Here is a 17,607-nt window from a genome sequence, read left to right as displayed (position 1 = left end):
TTGGGGAGCGCTGGTTTCATTGGCTAATTTTGGTACTGACTTGCGCGCGCATCTAGTTCTTATCAGTGTAACGTAGACCAGAAACGGGTTAATATACCGGTAGTTTAATTGTTTGACAGCACAATCATCAGTATTTTTTGTATCCTTGTCGATTTGTGTTTTCAGATATTTAACCACTTTAACCGTCAATACTTAATAAACTTGACCTTTCACTCTGTACTTAGTCTGCTCTTTTTCCCTTTTTAGCTGAAAATAGACGATCTACAAGCTCACAACGCCTCGCAGTGCGAGGCGTTGTGAGCTTGTAGATCTGCTATTTTTGGCTAAAGTTCTCAGAATATGGACACTAGGGTTCAAGTGGTTAATATAAAATAGGAGGAAATAAAACTTTCTATCACTCAAAGATTTGGAGGACCCCCTGTATTAACTCTGAAGACCCCTAGGGGTCCTGGACCCCCTGTTGAAGACCCCTGTCATAGAGGATAGATCAGAAAACAAGCAGGTGTTGAATATGCTGTCCAGTCATGGATAACTTGAAGTGAGGTTTATTTCTCAAAGAATGGCTTGGGTTTTAATTTTGGAAAGGATTTTAAAAGAGTGGTTTTAATTTCTCATTGTTCCTGTTTGTTGTTAGGGGTCTGGTGTACCAAAGCTTGATGACGTGACAGTTGGGCTACTCTTCATCGATGCCAATCCAACGGATGCCACGTTCTTCTGCCCAGAGAAGATTGAAGTCGTGCTTGAGGGTAACGCAGTCATTGAGTTCCCCACATATGCTGAAGCGTTTGTCATGCTTTTTGCACTGATTTATGCACTGGATCTAAGTTACCCAAAAGAGCTGGCCAATACATTTGACTTTACCCAGAAAGTGTTGATGGGCCTGGATGATGGGAAGCTTAAGCCCAGAGTGTTGAGCCTTAAAAATGACCTTTACACAGTAGAGTAATCAATGCTTTTCTTATTTTTTCTTTTTTTGCACAGAAGTGAAATGTGCTGTTTTCCTTTTTTTGAGATCCTAGAGGTTGCACCATTTAAGTGATATCCTCTAGATATCCTCCACTTGCACTATTACCCTTTTAAAGTTAAAAGCATCCTTTTTTTGGTATATTTTTATTTTATTTTATTGAAAACATCTTAGTGATTGGTAGCTTTTTGTTTGTCTTATCTGAAAACATCTTGGATGTTGAGATCTTTATTATCTTTTTGAAAACATCTTCAAAATTAATTTTCTGATATGGGGTTGCAAGTACTATATGGAAGTGTAAACTGTATGGCATATTTGCCATGAACTGGTACATTAAGTACCAGTTGGGTACTTAATCAGATTATTGCCTCTTATGGTAGGGAGTAACATTCCTGAAGGAGATGACACATAGGCCATATTGATGGACCTGAAAGAAATTGTGCAGATGGTGCTGGCCTCATCTTTCACATCTTTTCAGGACATGCAGTCTACCATCTTTCACATCTTTTCAGGACATGCAGTCTAAAATAAGTTATCACAGACAGGGCCTTAAAGCTATGTTTCCTGACTTTAAGTTCAGACCCAAACACCATTACATTGAACACTACCCAGAACTGACCAAGCGCTTTGGGCCTCTTGTTCATCTATGGACCATGAGGTTTGAGGGAAAGCATAGCTTTTTCAAAAGGGTTGTACATGACACACAGAATTTCAAGAATGTCTTAAACTCTTGCAACCAGACATCAATATGATGGCGTATCACTTCAGTGCACCATTTTTCAAATCTCACACACAAGCCTCAAGTCCTAGCTCTGTCCAGGTCACCAGTGTGGTGGTCCCTGTCTGACCACCTATTTAGACTGCATGTAGGGACCAGCACAATGCAATATGCACAATTCCTTTCAGGTCCAGTGGCCAAAGAATTCATACAAAGACAGAGACAAATCTTATCACCATTTAATTGATTTGCACTGAAAAGTTAAAGGCATTATTATTTTTTTCTTATCTGAAAACATCTTGGATGTTAAGTTTTTTTCTTTATTTTTTTAAAAACATCTGATGGTTTACAAAGTTTTCTGATATGGGTTTGCTAGTACCAAATGGATGTGTAAACAGTATGGCATATGTTCCATGAACTGGTACATTGAGTACCAGTTGGGCAGATGCCATGTTCTTCTGCCCAGAGAAGATTGTGGTCATACTTTAGGGTAACATAGTTATTGATTTCCCCAAATATGCTGAAGCCAAGAGTTTTTTTTTTTTTGTAAAGTAAAAGGTGTGTGTGTTTTTTTTTTACAACACACTAATGTGTTTTTGCACCTTAATTGCTATCCAGTAACCCTTTTGCACTGATCTTAGAGATGATTCCTTTATATTTTTTGAAATCTTTTTCCTTTTGTTTCTTTTTTCAGTAATGCTATTTAAAAGTGACATTTCTTATCGGGTTTTACTGTTCTAAAGTAATATTGGCATAGCAGGGTTTTACAAGTATTATGTGTGTAAACAGTATGGCATATTTGCCTTACTGTTTGTTGTACTGCTGTAGTTATGATACTCTATTAGGTCATCATGAGAAATTTGGTAAATCAATGAACTGAACCGTTTATGGCATTATTGGAATCTTTTGATTTTAGCAGATGCAATGCGAAGTACCTTGACTTCAATCAGCCAAACATATATTGCCTATTTAATTTCATCCATATTCAAATTGCTGAATTAGCCAAACGTATATTGCCTAATGCCCATATAATTCGATCCATATTCAAATTGCTGAATTGGACAATATCGTATAATCTGATTGGATCCATAAATTGTTTCTGAATTGATTTATCAAAATTAATCATTGTTTTATTGTGGTTCTTTTCTCAGGACTTTTCCTTAGTCCCTTGCACTATTTTAGAAAGGACTTTACTGTCCAAAAGTAATATTGTCATAGCAGGGTTTTACAAGTATTATGTGGATGTGTAAACAGTATGGCATATTTGCCTTACTGTTGTACTGCTGTAGTTATGATACTGTATTGTGTCATGAGAAATTTGGTAAATCAATGAACTGAACTGTTTATGGCATTATTGGAATCTTTTGATTTTAGCAGATTCAATGCGAAGTACCTTGACTTCAATCAGCCAAACAAATATTGCCTATTTAATTTCATCCATATTAAAATTTCTGAATTAGCCAAACGTATATTGCCTAATGCCTATATAATTCGATCCATATTCAAATTGCTGAATTGGACAATATCGTATAATCTGATTGGATCCATAAATTGTTTCTGAATTGATTTATCAAAATAATCATGGTTTATTGTGGTTCTTTTCTCAGGACGTTTCCTTAGTCCCTTGCACTATTTTAGAAAGGACTTTTCAGAGTGTTAAAACGGTGTGAAAGTGAATATTGGTGAAATGTATACTGTGGCAGTTGTCCACAATCAGTTCCATTTCCATTGTGCAATGCATTCTTAGCCATGTGGGAAGGTTGTCTTACTGTACGTACACCTGCGGGCTGGAGTACCACCTGTCAGCTGGGCATGTTGAACCGGGGGGAGTAGAACGGGGCGCTATATCCTACCGGTGGAGACTCCTCACTGGTAGGTAGCCAGTAGGGTACACCAGTAGGCATATCACCTCGGTGCACCATCATATTTAGTGCTGGTACAGCCAGCATTTTGGATAATTTGAGCTGACCTCCACAGGCCGCATGTCTCTGCATCAACTGTCAGATTTAAATGACCCATTACCTCACAGCATATAGTATTGATGTATGTTGACACAGAAAAGATGTAGTTTGATCAGAGACTTGCAGGACTTGAACCATAGTTTAAGTAAATTACTAAATTGAGGTAACAAAATTGGCTACTCTAAATTCAAATATTTTAAAAACTCACTTGGCTAAAAATGTTCCAATAAATGTAGCAGCTACTAGAATAGTATTGTCTATTTTTCAACACAACCTGTATTTTTCCCTATGGGATGAGTTCCAGTGGACAGTCCTAGATTAGGATGTTCACTGCATTGTTCAAATCAAATTGACTTAATTAAATGCCATTTTATAAGGGCCATCTGCTTTAAGAAAATGTGATGTTACAGTACTTAATAAAGTAACTTGTGTTTCAATCATCTTAACCTCTTTTGAATGTACTCTGTGTTTTAGAGTAAAAGCTGCTTATTGTATTGAAGAAATGGATTTCCACTGCATCAGCCAGGGATAGGCAGGTCCGGTGCATCACAGAAGCACCAAACGGCAGCAACGGTAAGAGGGACAGCACTGGTGCATCTCTGACTAAATGCCTCTTCATTAAAAGTACAATGTTACTAACGTTTAGATGTATACAACGTCTTCATCAGAGTCCTGGACTCAAGGTGTATAGCGCATCTTCATGTAGATGTAGTATAAAGATGTATACAGCAAAATGTATCTTTTTACTTGCACCTTCGATAAGGTATTTACAGTCAGAACTGCTCCAGTGACATCCTTCTTAAATTGCTGATTATTTTAAGTTAGTTTAGTAAACATGGGTAATAGAATAGAAATATGTAGTACATATAACTCAAACACACTTTAGAGTGGTCAATACTAGATTTTTATGAGTATTGTAAAAATATAAATATTGAGTTTATTTAACCTTAAAATATTGAGTATATATAACGCACACTTTAGAGTTGTCTATACTAGATTTTTATGAGTACTTTAAAGATAGAAATATTAAGTTTATTTAACCTTAAATTAATGAGTATATATAACGCACACTTTAGAGTTGTCAATACTAGATTTGTATGAGTACTTTAAAGATAGAAATATTGAGTATATATAACGCACACTTTAGAGTTGTCAATACTAGATTTGTATGAGTACTTTAAAGATAGAAATATTGAGTATATATAACTCACACTTTAGAGTTGTCAATACTAGATTTGTATGAGTACTGTAAAAATAGAAATATTGGGTTTTATTAACTTAATAAAATAAGTAAACATAACTTAAAAGTTTTTATGTAATCAGTTTCAACAAATTTTTTGAGTTATATTAACTTATCAAGTTTTACAGTGTACAAGCTCACAACGTCCCGCAATGTGCCGCGTTTTGACCTTGTAGATCATCTATTTTCAAATAGTCAATCGTTCAGCAGTAAATGGTTGTTGGGGACCCCCTGGAACCACCTTGAGAACCACTGTATTCATGATCTATAAATCTGTATAATATTCATGTTTAAATGTGTTAGACACACAGAGCCCCCCCCCCCCATTGCTATGGAAACCAAACTATACACCTTGCCAGTGTGTGTGTGTGTGTGTGTGTGTGTGTGTGTGCGCGCACGCGCCTGTGTGTGTGCGCCTGTGCGTGTGTGTGTGTGTTTCACTCAGTGAATATGTATTTAATGTTTACTGTGTTGTTTTCTCATCAGATTCTCATCGTCTCACACTGGACTCAAACACAGCAAACAGAAGCCTCTCTCTCTCTGAGAACAACAGGAAGGCGACTGCGGTGGAACAGCCTCATTCATATCCTGATCATCCTCACAGGTTTGATGTAACGGCTCAGGTTCTGTGTACAGAGGGTCTGACTGGACGCTGTTACTGGGAGGTAGAGAGGAGTGGAGATGTTGAGATAGCAGTAACTTACAGAGGAATCAGTAGGAAAGAACAGGGTGAGGAATGTGACCTTGGATACAATAAAATGTCATGGAGTCTGTACTGTTATGATGTTAACCATGATAACAACTACTGGGTCACACACAATAGTAAGAAGACTTACCTTCCTGCTCGTCCCTCTGGCTCCAACAGAGTAGCAGTGTATCTGGATTGTCCTGCTGGGACTCTGTCCTTCTATGAAGTGTCCTCACCCACACTGACACACCTCTACACCGTCCAGACCACATTTACTGAACCTGTCTATGCTGGCTTTGGGTTATGGAACCCTGACTCCTCTGTGTCTCTGTGTGAGGACAGACAGACAGACAGGCTGTGAGGACAGACAGACAGACAGACAGACAGACAGACAGACATGCTGTGAGAACAGACAGACAGACAGACAGACAGACAGACAGACAGGGTGTTCATAATGTATCATAATGTAATAATCAGGAACGGGGGGTGGGGGGGGGGGATGTTTATAGAATCAATATGGTTTGGTTTCCATAGCGATGGGGGGGTGTAACACATTTAAACATGAATATTGTACAGATTTATAGATCATGATATCATCATACAGTGGTTCTCAAAGTGGGGTCCTTGAAGGGGTTCCAGGGGGTCCCCAGCAACATTCATGTATACATGAATGTTATATACATATAGCATCAAAATCAGTGTAACCACTTGAACCATTTACTGTATAAATTGACTGTTTGAAAATAGACGATTTACAAGCACACAACATGTCGCATCACGGCGTGTTGTGAACTTGTAGATCTGCTATTTTCAAAAAATGAATCTTGTAAAAATGGAGTCTCTGGAACAAACTGTTCAGATTGACATGAAAAGGTTTGTTCTCAACCTGTGGATCTGGACCCCCAGGGGGACCCCCACCCGGTGACCCCCTTAGGGACCCCCATCTGGGGACCCCCAGAGGGACCCCCAGGGGGTCCCCAGATGACAGTGAAGTGACAATGAAAGAACTTTTAAAAGTAATCAAAGTATAAACTGGTCAAACATTGGACAAATTGTCAAATAACATAAAGAGGCAAATATTGTGAAAATAGACGATCTACAAGCTCACAACGCCTTGCAACGTGGAACTGAGTCAAACTAAATGTAATGCTTCAACTCTACAATTTACATGTTGTTTGAACTGGGGGGTCCCCAGTTCATATATGATTATTTTGGGGGTTGTGACCTATAAAGTGTGAGAACATCTGCTCTGCAGGGGTCTTCAACGTTTTCAGGCCAAGGACCCCTTAGCAGAGAGAGATGAAGCAGGGACCCCTTAGCAGAGAGAGATGAAGCAGGGACCCCTTAGCAGAGAGAGAGATGAAGCAGGGACCCCTTAGCAGAGAGAGAGATGAAGCAGGGACCCCTTAGAGAGAGAGATGAAGCAGGGACCCCTTAGCAGAGAGAGATGAAGCAGGGACCCCTTAGCAGAGAAAGAGATGAAGCAGGGACCCCTTAGCAGAGAGAGAGATGAAGCAGGGACCCCTTAGCAGAGAGAGATGAAGCAGGGACCCCTTAGCAGAGAGAGATGAAGCAGGGACCCCTTAGCAGAGAGAAAGATGAAGCAGGGATCCATTAGCAGAGAGAGAGATGAAGCAGGGACCCCTTAGCAGAGAGAGATGAAGCAGGGACCCCTTAGCAGAGAGAGATGAAGCAGGGACCCCTTAGCAGAGAGAGATGAAGCAGGGACCCCTTAGCAGAGAGAGATGAAGCAGGGACCCCTTAGCAGAGAGAGAGAGATGAAGCAGGGACTCCTTAGCAGAGAGAGAGATGAAGCAGGGACCCCTTAGCAGAGAGAGATGAAGCAGGGACCCCTTAGCAGAGAGAGAGTTGAAGCAGGGACCCCCTCTACATATTGTATAAATGTGTGATGGAGATTCTCATGGATTTCATAGATAGATTCATAGACTTGTTTGAATCTTAACCAATTAAAATCTTAAATCGTCGATACTTAGTAAACTTGACCTTTCACTCTGTACTTGGTCTGCTCTTTTTTACCTCTACACCAAACCATTTTGCCAAGCTGGACGGGCAGGGTGCCTCGCAGCGCGAGGCGTTGAGAGCTTGTAGATCTGCTATTTTTGGCTAAAGTTCTCCTCAGAATAAGGATGCGAGGGTTCAAGTTGTTCATTTAAAATAATTATCCTATCACATAAGGATTTGGTGGACCCCCTGTAGTAACTCTGAGGACCCCCTAGGGGTCCCGGACCCCCTGTTGAAGACCCCTGCTGTAGAACATTTAAACATGAATACTGTAAAGTTTTATTGATAATGAAAACAAAAAATACAATTACTCAAATGAAGGGTTTTGAAAATCATGTATTTTTGTTTTGTTTTTGTTTTTTTACCTATAAGATGTAATTATAAAATGTAAAACATTTATATTTACTCATATTTTCAATAAAATGAAACCATTGCTATTGTATTTACATTGTGCCAAAGTTACATTAAACCCTGATACAATGTTTTGATAAAAACAACAATAAAATATTATACAATAATAACATTTTGAATGTAACTTTTTGAAGTGAGGGTTATTCTATACACACACGCGCGCACATACACACATGCACACACACACACACACAGTAATCATTAGTGTGTGTTCAGTAACAGTGTTAAATAGCTCTATATTGTGACAGTAATCATTGCTAGAGAGTGTTTGTTCATTAACAATGTTAAAAAATAGCTCTATATTGTGACCGTAATCATCGCTATAGAGTGTTTGTTCAGTAACAGTGTTAAATAGCTCTATATTGTGACAGTAATCATTGCTAGAGAGTGTTTGTTCAGTAACAGTGTTAAATAGCTCTATATTGTGACAGTAATCATTGCTAGAGAGTGTTTGTTCAGTAACAGTGTTAAATAGCTCTATAAATGGGGCTACACTGACCCCTCGGGGTACTCAGAGGTACTACAGAGGGTATGTGAACAAGTATGAAATGCAGTTGTATTTAATTATGAAACATTAAGGAACTTTGTGAGAACCTAAAGTTTTGAAACCTAAAGTTTTAAACCAAACGAAATCAAAAACTTGATTACACAACTGTTACAGAGTAGAAAGTAATACTTATTTGCATATAACAATATATTTGCATAAATATCTTAATAATTTTAGGGTACTTTGATTCAGAAAGTACAGAAAGGGAGAACCGAAGTCAGAAAGGTTTGAGATGCACTGATAGACCAAACACTCTATATCAGGGGTCTTCAACGTTTTCAGGCCAAGTTGAGAGAGAGAGATGAAGCAGGGACCCCTTAGTTGAGAGAGAGAGATGAAGCAGGGACCCCTTAGTTGAGAGAAAGTTGAAGCAGGGACACCTTAGTTGAGAGAGAGATGAAGCAGGGACCCCTTAGTTGAGAGAGAGAGATGAAGCAGGGACCTCTTAGACTTAGAGAGAGAGAGATGAAGCAGGGACCCCTTAGACTTAGAGAGAGAGAGAGAGATGAAGCAGGGACCCCTTAGTAGAGAGAGAGATGAAGCAGGGACCCCTTAGCAGAGAGAGAGATGAAGCAGGGACCCCTTAGCAGAGAGAGATGAAGCAGGGACGCCTTAGCAGAGAGAGAGATGAAGCAGGGACCCCTTAATAGAGAGAGATGAAGCAGGGACCCCTTAGCAGAGAGAGATGAAGCAGGGACCCCTTAGCTGAGAGAGAGATGAAGCAGGGACCCATTAGCAGAGAGAGAAATGAAGCAGGGACCCCCTCTACATATTGTATAAATGTGTGATGGGACCCCTTAGCAGAGAGAGATGAAGCAGGGACCCCTTAGCAGAGAGAGAGATGAAGCAGGGACCCCTTAGCAGAGAGAGATGAAGCAGGGACCCCTTAGCAGAGAGAGAGATGAAGCAGGGACCCCTTAGCAGAGAAAGAGATGAAGCAGGGACCCCTTAGCAGAGAGAGAAATGAAGCAGGGACCCCCTCTACATATTGTATAAATGTGTGATGGGACCCCTTAGCAGAGAGAGATGAAGCAGGGACCCCTTAGCAGGGACTTGTTTGACACTTAACCACTTAAAATCTTAAATCGTCGATACTTAGTAAACTTGACCTTTCACTCTGTACTTGGTCTGCTCTTCTTTACCTCTACACCAAACCTTTTTGCCAAGCTGGACGGGCAGGGTGCCTCGCAGTGCGAGGCGTTGAGAGCTTGTAGATCTGCTATTTTTGTCTACAGTTCTCCTCAGAATAAGGATGCGAGGGTTCAAGTTGTTCATTTAAAATAATTATCCTATCACATAAGGATTTGGTGGACCCCCTGTAGTAACTCTGAGGACCCCCTAGGGGTCCCGGACCCCCTGTTGAAGACCCCTGCTCTAGAACATTTAAACATGAATACTGTAAAGTTTTATTGATAATGAAAACAAAAATACAATTACTCTAATGAAGGGTTTTGAAAATCATGTATTTTTGTTTTGTTTTGTTTGTTTTTTTTACCTATAAGATGGAATTATAAAATGTAAAACATTTATATTTACTCATATTTTCAATAAAATGAAACCATTGCTATTGTATTTACATTGTGCCAAAGTTACATTAAACCCTGATACAATGTTTTGATAAAAACAACAATAAAATATTATACAATAATAACATTTTGAATGTAACTTTTTGAAGTGAGGGTTATTCTATACACACACGCGCGCACATACACACATGCACACACGCAGTAATCATTAGTGTGTGTTCAGTAACAGTGTTAAATAGCTCTATATTGTGACAGTAATCATTGCTAGAGAGTGTTTGTTCATTAACAGTGTTAAAAAATAGCTCTATATTGTAACCGTAATCATCGCTATAGAGTGTTTGTTCAGTAACAGTGTTAAATAGCTCTATATTGTGACAGTAATCATTGCTAGAGAGTGTTTGTTCAGTAACAGTGTTAAGAAATAGCTCTATATTGTAACCGTAATCATCGCTATAGAGTGTTTGTTCAGTAACAGTGTTAAATAGCTCTATATTGTAACCGTAATCATCGCTATAGAGTGTTTGTTCAGTAACAGTGTTAAATAGCTCTATTGTGACAGTAATCATTGCTAGAGAGTGTTTGTTCAGTAACAGTGTTAAATAGCTCTATATTGTGACAGTAATCATCGCTAGAGTGTTTGTTCAGTAACATTGTTAAATAGCTCTATATTGTGACAGTAATCATCGCTAGAGAGTGTGTTCAGTAACAGTGTTAAATAGCTCTATTGTGACAGTAATCATTGCTATAGAGTGTTTGTTCAGTAACAGTGTTAAACAGCTCTAAATTGTGACAGTAATCATTGCTATAGAGTGTTTGTTCAGTAACAGTGTTAAATAGCTCTATAAATGGGGCTACACTGACCCCTAGGGGTACTCAGAGGTACTACAGAGGGTATGTGAACAAGTATGAAATGCAGTTGTATTTAATTATGAAACATTAAGGAACTTTGTGAGAACCTAAAGTTTTGAAACCTAAAGTTTTAAACCAAATGAAATCAAGAACCTGACTACCACAACTGTTACAGAGTAGAAAGTAATACCTTTTTGCATATAAAAATATATTTGCATAAATATTTTAATAACTTTAGGGTACTTTGATTCAGAAAGCACATGCAGAAAGGGAGAACCGAAGTCAGAAAGGTTTGAGATGCACTGATAGACCAAACACCCTATATCAGGGGTCTTCGACGTTTTCAGGCCAAGGACCCCTTAGCTGAGAGAAAGTTGAAAGTTGAAGCGGGGACCCCTTAGTTGAGAGAGAGATGAAGCAGGGAGGGACCCCTTAGTTGAGAGAGAGATGAAGCAGGGACCCCTTAGTTGAGAGAGAGATGAAGCAGGGACCCCTTAGTTGAGAGAGAGATGAAGCAGGGACCCCTTAGTTGAGTAGAGAGTTGAAGCAGGGACCCCTTAGTTGAGAGAGAGATGAAGCAGGGACCCCTTAGTTGAGAGAGAGATGAAGCAGGGACCCCCACAACCTGTTCATAGATTCTGTATAGTTTCATTGTTTGACAGCACAATCATCAGTGTATTTTGGATTCATGTCAATTTGTGTTTTCAGATATTTAACCACTTGAACCGTCAATACTTAATAAGTCTGCTCTTTTTCCCCTCTACACCAAACCTCTTTGCCAAAAAATAGCCGATCTACAAGCGCTGTGAGGCGTTGCGAGCTTGTAGATCTGCTATTTTTGGCTCAAGTTCTCAGAATAAGGAGTAAGTGGTTAATGTAAAAAAAAAAGGAGAAATAATGTTTCTACCACACAAAGATTTGGAGGACCCCCTATAGTAACTCTGAGGACCCTCTAGGGGTCCCGGACCCCCTGTTGAAAACCCTTGCTCTATATCAATGGTTTTCAACCATTTTCACATCAAGGTTCATTATTATTTATTCATCATTTGATCCACAGAACCACCATTTGATGACATTTAGCCTCTCAGAACCAAAACCTAGAATATGTTGTTATCCTTGTATTAAGATGGTGTTCACAGTTCCATCCATGTTGTATTGATGTTGGTTCCATCCTAGAATATGTTGTTATCCTTGTATTAAGATGGTGTTCACAGTTCCATCCATGCTGTATTGATGTTGGTTCCATCCTAGAATATGTTGTTATCCTTGTATTAAGATGGTGTTCACAGTTCCATCCATGTTGTATTGATGTTGGTTCCATCCTAGAATATGTTGTTATCCTTGTATTAAGATGGTGTTCACAGTTCCATCCATGCTGTATTGATGTTGGTTCCATCCTAGAATATGTTGTTATCCTTGTATTAAGATGGTGTTCACAGTTCCATCCATGTTGTATTGATGTTGGTTCCATCCTAGAATATGTTGTTATCCTTGTATTAAGATGGTGTTCACAGTTCCATCCATGTTGTATTGATGTTGGTTCCATCCTAGAATATGTTGTTATCCTTGTATTAAGATGGTGTTCACAGTTCCATCCATGTTGTATTGATGTTGGTTCCATCCTAGAATATGTTGTTATCCTTGTATTAAGATGGTGTTCACAGTTCCATCCATGTTGTATTGATGTTGGTTCCATCCTAGAATATGTTGTTATCCTTGTATTAAGATGGTGTTCACAGTTCCATCCATGTTGTATTGATGGTGGTTCCATCCTAGAATATGTTGTTATCCTTGTATTAAGATGGTGTTCACAGTTCCATCCATGTTGTATTGATGTTGGTTCCATCCTAGAATATGTTGTTATCCTTGTATTAAGATGGTGTTCACAGTTCCATCCATGCTGTATTGATGTTGGTTCCATCCTAGAATATGTTGTTATCCTTGTATTAAGATGGTGTTCACAGTTCCATCCATGCTGTATTGATGTTGCTTCCATCCTAGAATATGTTGTTATCCTTGTATTAAGATGGTGTTCACAGTTCCATCCATGCTGTATTGATGTTGGTTCCATCCTAGAATATGTTGTTATCCTTGTATTAAGATGGTGTTCACAGTTCCATCCATGTTGTATTGATGTTGGTTCCATCCTAGAATATGTTGTTATCCTTGTATTAAGATGGTGTTCACAGTTCCATCCATGTTGTATTAATGTTGGTTCCATCCTAGAATATGTTGTTATCCTTGTATTAAGATGGTGTTCACAGTTCCATCCATGTTGTATTGATGTTGGTTCCATCCTAGAATATGTTGTTATCCTTGTATTAAGATGGTGTTCACAGTTCCATCCATGTTGTATTAATGTTGGTTCCATCCTAGAATATGTTGTTATCCTTGTATTAAGATGGTGTTCACAGTTCCATCCATGTTGTATTGATGTTGGTTCCATCCTAGAATATGTTGTTATCCTTGTATTAAGATGGTGTTCACAGTTCCATCCATGTTGTATTGATGTTGGTTCCATCCTAGAATATGTTGTTATCCTTGTATTAAGATGGTGTTCACAGTTCCATCCATGTTGTATTGATGTTGGTTCCATCCTAGAATATGTTGTTATCCTTGTATTAAGATGGTGTTCACAGTTCCATCCATGCTGTATTGATGTTGGTTCCATCCTAGAATATGTTGTTATCCTTGTATTAAGATGGTGTTCACAGTTCCATCCATGCTGTATTGATGTTGGTTCCATCCTAGAATATGTTGTTATCCTTGTATTAAGATGGTGTTCACAGTTCCATCCATGCTGTATTGATGTTGGTTCCATCCTAGAATATGTTGTTATCCTTGTATTAAGATGGTGTTCACAGTTCCATCCATGCTGTATTGATGTTGGTTCCATCCTAGAATATGTTGTTATCCTTGTATTAAGATGGTGTTCACAGTTCCATCCATGTTGTATTGATGTTGGTTCCATCCTAGAATATGTTGTTATCCTTGTATTAAGATGGTGTTCACAGTTCCATCCATGTTGTATTGATGTTGGTTCCATCCTAGAATATGTTGTTATCCTTGTATTAAGATGGTGTTCACAGTTCCATCCATGTTGTATTGATGTTGGTTCCATCCTAGAATATGTTGTTATCCTTGTATTAAGATGGTGTTCACAGTTCCATCCATGCTGTATTGATGTTGGTTCCATCCTAGAATATGTTGTTATCCTTGTATTAAGATGGTGTTCACAGTTCCATCCATGCTGTATTGATGTTGGTTCCATCCTAGAATATGTTGTTATCCTTGTATTAAGATGGTGTTCACAGTTCCATCCATGTTGTATTGATGTTGGTTCCATCCTAGAATATGTTGTTATCCTTGTATTAAGATGGTGTTCACAGTTCCATCCATGTTGTATTGATGTTGGTTCCATCCTAGAATATGTTGTTATCCTTGTATTAAGATGGTGTTCACAGTTCCATCCATGTTGTATTGATGTTGGTTCCATCCTAGAATATGTTGTTATCCTTGTATTAAGATGGTGTTCACAGTTCCATCCATGTTGTATTGATGTTGGTTCCATCCTAGAATATGTTGTTATCCTTTTATTAAGATGGTGTTCACAGTTCCATCCATGTTGTATTGATGTTGGTTCCATCCTAGAATATGTTGTTATCCTTGTATTAAGATGGTGTTCACAGTTCCATCCATGTTGTATTGATGTTGGTTCCATCCTAGAATATGTTGTTATCCTTGTATTAAGATGGTGTTCACAGTTCCATCCATGTTGTATTGATGTTGGTTCCATCCTAGAATATGTTGTTATCCTTGTATTAAGATGGTGTTCACAGTTCCATCCATGTTGTATTGATGTTGGTTCCATCCTAGAATATGTTGTTATCCTTGTATTAAGATGGTGTTCACAGTTCCATCCATGTTGTATTGATGTTGGTTCCATCCTAGAATATGTTGTTATCCTTGTATTAAGATGGTGTTCACAGTTCAATCCATGTTGTATTGATGTTGGTTCCATCCTAGAATATGTTGTTATCCTTGTATTAAGATGGTGTTCACAGTTCCATCCATGTTGTATTGATGTTGGTTCCATCCTAGAATATGTTGTTATCCTTGTATTAAGATGGTGTTCACAGTTCCATCCATGTTGTATTGATGTTGGTTCCATCCTAGAATATGTTGTTATCCTTGTATTAAGATGGTGTTCACAGTTCCATCCATGTTGTATTGATGTTGGTTCCATCCTAGAATATGTTGTTATCCTTGTATTAAGATGGTGTTCACAGTTCCATCCATGTTGTATTGATGTTGGTTCCATCCTAGAATATGTTGTTATCCTTGTATTAAGATGGTGTTCACAGTTCCATCCATGTTGTATTGATGTTGGTTCCATCCTAGAATATGTTGTTATCCTTGTATTAAGATGGTGTTCACAGTTCCATCCATGTTGTATTGATGTTGGTTCCATCCTAGAATATGTTGTTATCCTTGTATTAAGATGGTGTTCACAGTTCCATCCATGCTGTATTAATGTTGGTTCCATCCTAGAATATGTTGTTATCCTTGTATTAAGATGGTGTTCACAGTTCCATCCATGTTGTATTGATGTTGGTTCCATCCTAGAATATGTTGTTATCCTTGTATTAAGATGGTGTTCACAGTTCCATCCATGTTGTATTGATGTTGGTTCCATCCTAGAATATGTTGTTATCCTTGTATTAAGATGGTGTTCACAGTTCCATCCATGTTGTATTGATGTTGGTTCCATAAAGCCCTGCATCTTAGTGAGACAATCGTTCACTTTGTGATACAAGCACCACATTTTGCACAAAGATTCCTCTGGACCTACTTTTTCCAAAAAGCAAGTTATAGCCACTCTAAAAAATGCAATATGGGCACCATTTAAAAAAAAAGGGTTGGGGTCCCATTGAATTTACTATACAGGGGAAAAAATACAAAAATAAATCTGCTTTAAGTAGCATGTGAGAGGTGTTTTGATGATTCTGAATCCAATGCAAGCATTTGTTTTGCACAAAAAACATTCCTTGGGATAGAAAGGCCCCCACAAAACTATGGTTTAGTGATGAGTCATCACTTTTCACTGTGGTTTAGTGATGATTCACGGTTTTGTGGGGTCCAGAGGAAACTTTGTGCAAAATGTGGTGCTTGTATCACAAAGTGAACAATTCTACCAAAGGAATTGACTTAAGCTGCCAGGCTCTAGTGTAGCGTGACCGCGAGGACACAACCGGGAGGCGAACCCGGCCGCTACTTAACAGGGCGCGTACGTTAACCAGTCAGCCAAAGAGCTGAGCTCGTTGGTGGGTGGCCAACGCAGCATCCCGGAGCCTACAATAGGAGAGATAACAATTAAATGTTGATCAAAATAACAATTCTTCTACATTCTCTTAATTTTTAGACTTCTTGAAAATTAATTAATGCAAATGTTTAACAATAATTTAACTCTTGAGAGGGTAAAATGGAACCAAATGGTTGATTACCAACTCTCCATCATTTAGCTGGGGACCACCTGGAACCCCCTCAAGGTCCACAGGTGGTCCCCGGACCACTGGTTGAGAACCACTGCTCTAATGATTACTGTCAGAAATAGAGAGTGTTCACATGGAACCAAATTTGGTTCCATTGATTGATTGATTGATTGATTGAGGTATTTATTATAAGTCTTGCATAGTAAAATGTACAGTTTCATGACAGTTCACTGATATAAGGCCTGTGGTTTTTTCAGGGCGGTTTTAAAGGATGCTAGAGATTTGCACTCCTTTAAGGCCTTCGGTAAGGCGTTCCACATTTTGGTGGTACAGCAGGAGAACACATTTGATCCTTGTGTACACTCTGAATTACAGACCTGTAAGGGTCCATTTGGTTCCATTTGTACACTCTCAGAGTTACAGAGCTGTAAGGGTCCATTTGGTTCCATTTGTACACTCTCAGAGTTACAGAGCTGTAAGGGTCCATTTGGTTCCATTTGTACACTCTCAGAGTTACAGAGCTGTAAGGGTCCATTTGGTTCCATTTGTACACACTCAGAGTTACAGAGCTGTAAGGGTCCATTTGGTTCCATTTGTACACTCTCAGAGTTACAGAGCTGTAATGGTACATTTGGTTCCATTTGTACACTCTCAGAGTTACAGAGCTGTAAGGGTCCATTTGGTTCCATTTGTACACTCTCAGAGTTACAGAGCTGTAATGGTACATTTGGTTCCATTTGTACACTCTCAGAGTCACAGAGCTGTAAGGGTCCATTTGGTTCCATTTGTACACTCTCAGAGTCACAGAGCTGTAAGGGTCCATTTGGTTCCATTTGTACACTCTCAGAGTTACAGAGCTGTAATGGTACATTTGGTTCAATTTGTACACTCTCAGAGTCACAGAGCTGTAAGGGTCCATTTGGTTCCATTTGTACACTCTCAGAGTTACAGAGCTGTAAGGGTCCATTTGGTTCCATTTGTACTCTCTCAGAGTTACAGAGCTGTAAGGGTCCATTTGGTTCCATTTGTACTCTCTTGGTGAGCTTGTAGATCTACCATTTTGAGAGAATAAATAAATACCAATCTATAGATGGAGTCCCAGCTTATATAAATAAATACTACTAGTAATGATTTAATAATAATAAATAAATTCAGATCAGGTCCCAGCATATATTAATAAATACTAATA

The 17,607-nt window shown here is 38.8% G+C and overlaps 1 protein-coding gene across 1 annotated transcript in view; it reads left to right on the top strand.

Annotated features, from left to right (window-relative positions):
• LOC308308493 (protein NLRC3-like) overlaps positions 1–17,607 on the top strand; it is a 280,490-nt gene that overhangs the window by 25,556 nt on the left and 237,327 nt on the right. The gene's annotated exons all lie outside the window — the stretch shown is intronic.

The sequence above is a fragment of the Nannobrachium achirus genome (assembly GCF_963921795.1).
Source record: "Nannobrachium achirus genome assembly, chromosome: 23".
Taxonomy (NCBI): domain Eukaryota; kingdom Metazoa; phylum Chordata; class Actinopteri; order Myctophiformes; family Myctophidae; genus Nannobrachium; species Nannobrachium achirus.
This window is presented reverse-complemented; position numbering and strand designations above follow the sequence as displayed.